The sequence below is a fragment of the Lygodium microphyllum genome, chromosome 11, assembly GCF_053477565.2.
Source record: "Lygodium microphyllum isolate KBCC chromosome 11, Lygodium_microphyllum_v1.1.10, whole genome shotgun sequence".
In the NCBI taxonomy this organism is placed as follows: Eukaryota; Viridiplantae; Streptophyta; class Polypodiopsida; order Schizaeales; family Lygodiaceae; genus Lygodium; species Lygodium microphyllum.
In genome coordinates this window covers 127,223,888-127,226,634 of record NC_141145.1, presented here as the reverse complement: position 1 = coordinate 127,226,634, position 2,747 = coordinate 127,223,888, and positions in this window count along the sequence as shown.

The window sequence follows — 2,747 nt, the reverse complement described above, 5'->3', positions numbered from 1 at the left end:
AATGTACTAGATTTAAAAAGAGCTTGATCAACATTGGGACAATTATATAAATGTGGATACCATCTACTCTTTGACAGTCATTATTGGAAGATTTGCAAAGAGTCTCTTATTGGTGTATGAGGGTCAAAGTCTAGCACTTTATAATCCTTGCATGTGTCTAGTGTAAAGGATCATATTATAGATGTGACTAAGCAACCATCTATATCTCTTTGACATCATTGTTGTAAAAATTACACTGTGCAGCGGAACAAAATCTGAGAAAGAGATAGAGATAGAGAGTACACAACAGATAAGAGGAGAATTAGAAAATTTCTTTAGCTCCAAACAACTGATAGAGAGATGGCTCTATCCACCCGTGCGCTTCCACAGTGAAGCTTAGATGGCGATCTAGATAGAAGATAGGTGAAGAGCTTAAGGCTAGCTGGAACAACTCTGATTGGGTGAAAGACAGATAATCGATGGATGTGAAGGGGTTTAGCTTTTATAGCCCGTGAAGGCGGTTAGGTTGGCATGACCGACCTACCATATGAGCCTCCACTAGTCGGCCAGGGAATATTCCCTTTACCGTCGGGGCCCCCCTAGGACCCCCCAGCCAGCCCTTTTAACTCCCTTACCCCTCAACTCGATGCAATGTGCCTCGAGTTACTACTAACTTAACTACTCAATCCAACCCAAAGATTAGACCCACAATGGTCACCTTTTTGCCATCCGGTCACATAGATCTCATCTAATATACAAGTCAGGACTCAACCAATGTCTGGGCTCACATTTGGCTTCTCCTCATAATGGGGGCCTTACAACATTGAGCACCATGGATCATTGGTGGCATCTTATGAGGGTGGGGCATTGAGCATATCTAACAATTGTTTAGGTCACATATCTGTGACAAAAATGAGAAATATTACTCGTTTGTAGTACGTTCCTTCTTTGAAATTTTTAGACTTTGAGATGTGTTAGCATTATATGTATGGGAAGCATACTAAGTTGTCATAGAAGAAATTGTTGGTCATAAGAAGTCTAAACCCATGGAGTTAGTTCACAATGATGTGTGTGGACCTATGCCTACATTGTCATTGGGAAAAAAATCATGCTTTATCACTGCTATGGATGATGATACATGAAAAGTTTGGGCTTATCCTATTTGCAAAAAGTGATACATTTGATGCACTCGAGACATTCTTAGCTTATCTAGGGAATCACTAAGGCTAGAAACTCAAATGCGTGTGCATCGGGAGTTGTGGAGAGTATACTTCTTCTTTTAGAAATTTTATGAGGTGTAAGGTATCAAGAGGAAGTTGACTATTCCTAAAAAATCAACTCAAAATGGCATGTAGAAAAGATGAATAGGCCATACAAGAAAGGTTTCAAGGCATTATATCTAATGTTATTCTGACATATGATTTTTGGACTAAAGTTGCTAAAATAACAATTCATCAATAGATCACATAGCAAGCCATTCGATAGAAATATTCCTAAAGAGGTGTGGTCGGGAGAGAAACCCTTTTATGACTAGTTATGTCTGTTTGACATTGAACCTATATACACATTTCTAAGGAGAAGAAGAACAAGCTTGAACGTACATCAAGGAAATGCGTTTTTCTTGGATATGATAATTCAAGAGAGATGGAACATTGTTTGTAAGATCAACAGTAGTCCTCGGACCTCCAAATAGCTATGCTCCATCTCTAGATTATGTCATGGTAATACATTGTGAAAAACCTTCATCTTGTTAAGATGTTATGTCTAGGGGTGATAGTCATAGGTGGAAAAGGGCTATGCAATCATAGATGGATTCCTTGATCAAGAATGTCACTTGGGGTTCGGTTCAATTACCCAAAGGTATAAGCATGCATTACCTGCAAAATGGATTTATAAGATTTCAATATGGAGAGGGGAAAGGCTAGAGTTGAAACAAAAAGCTAAAATGACAATGATACCTTATGCATCTGTAAGACAAGCAAAAGATTGAAATGACTACGATACCTTATGGATCTATAAAACAAGCAAAAGGTTGAAATGACTATGATACCTTATGCATCTATAAGATTGATGGCTTGATGTATGCTATGGTAGCTATGTGCCTGGATGTTGCTTGTGTCATGGAAACATCTAGACATTGCTTATGTGCACTAGGAGTGATTAGCAACTTTATGGCAAATCCTTTGCTTATGGAGTGGAAGTGGTTAACAAGGTTATGGGAAAATCCTTGCAAAAAGCATTGGCAAGTAATGAAGAGTATCATGAGATACTTGAATGGCACAAGAGTTATGTTTGCTTTGCAAGGATGGATGCATGTGTCCTTGGTTACATAGATATAGTTTTTGCAAGAAATCTAGACTCTAGGATGTCAATGACATGATTTGTTTTCACATTCATAGAAGATGAAATTTCATGGATCTCTCAATTATAGAATTTTTCACATTCAGAGGAGATGAAATTTCATAGGTCTCTCAATTATAGCCATGTATTGATTTGTCCTTGTCTCCCCAATGAGGCTAGACATGCTACTACCATTCGCGAATGCAAGGAAGCTATATGACATACTCGTCTAGTGGAAGATCTTGACTTTACAAGAGTGATGTCCATTTTGAATAGTGATAGTCAAAGTGCCATCCGTTTGGCTTGGGATCCTACCTTTCATGCAAAGGAAAAGCATGTTGAGGTAAAGTATTACTTCATTAGGGAGGTGCTTGAGGACAAGTGGATTGATCTTATCAAAATTCACATAGATGACATCCCTATAGATC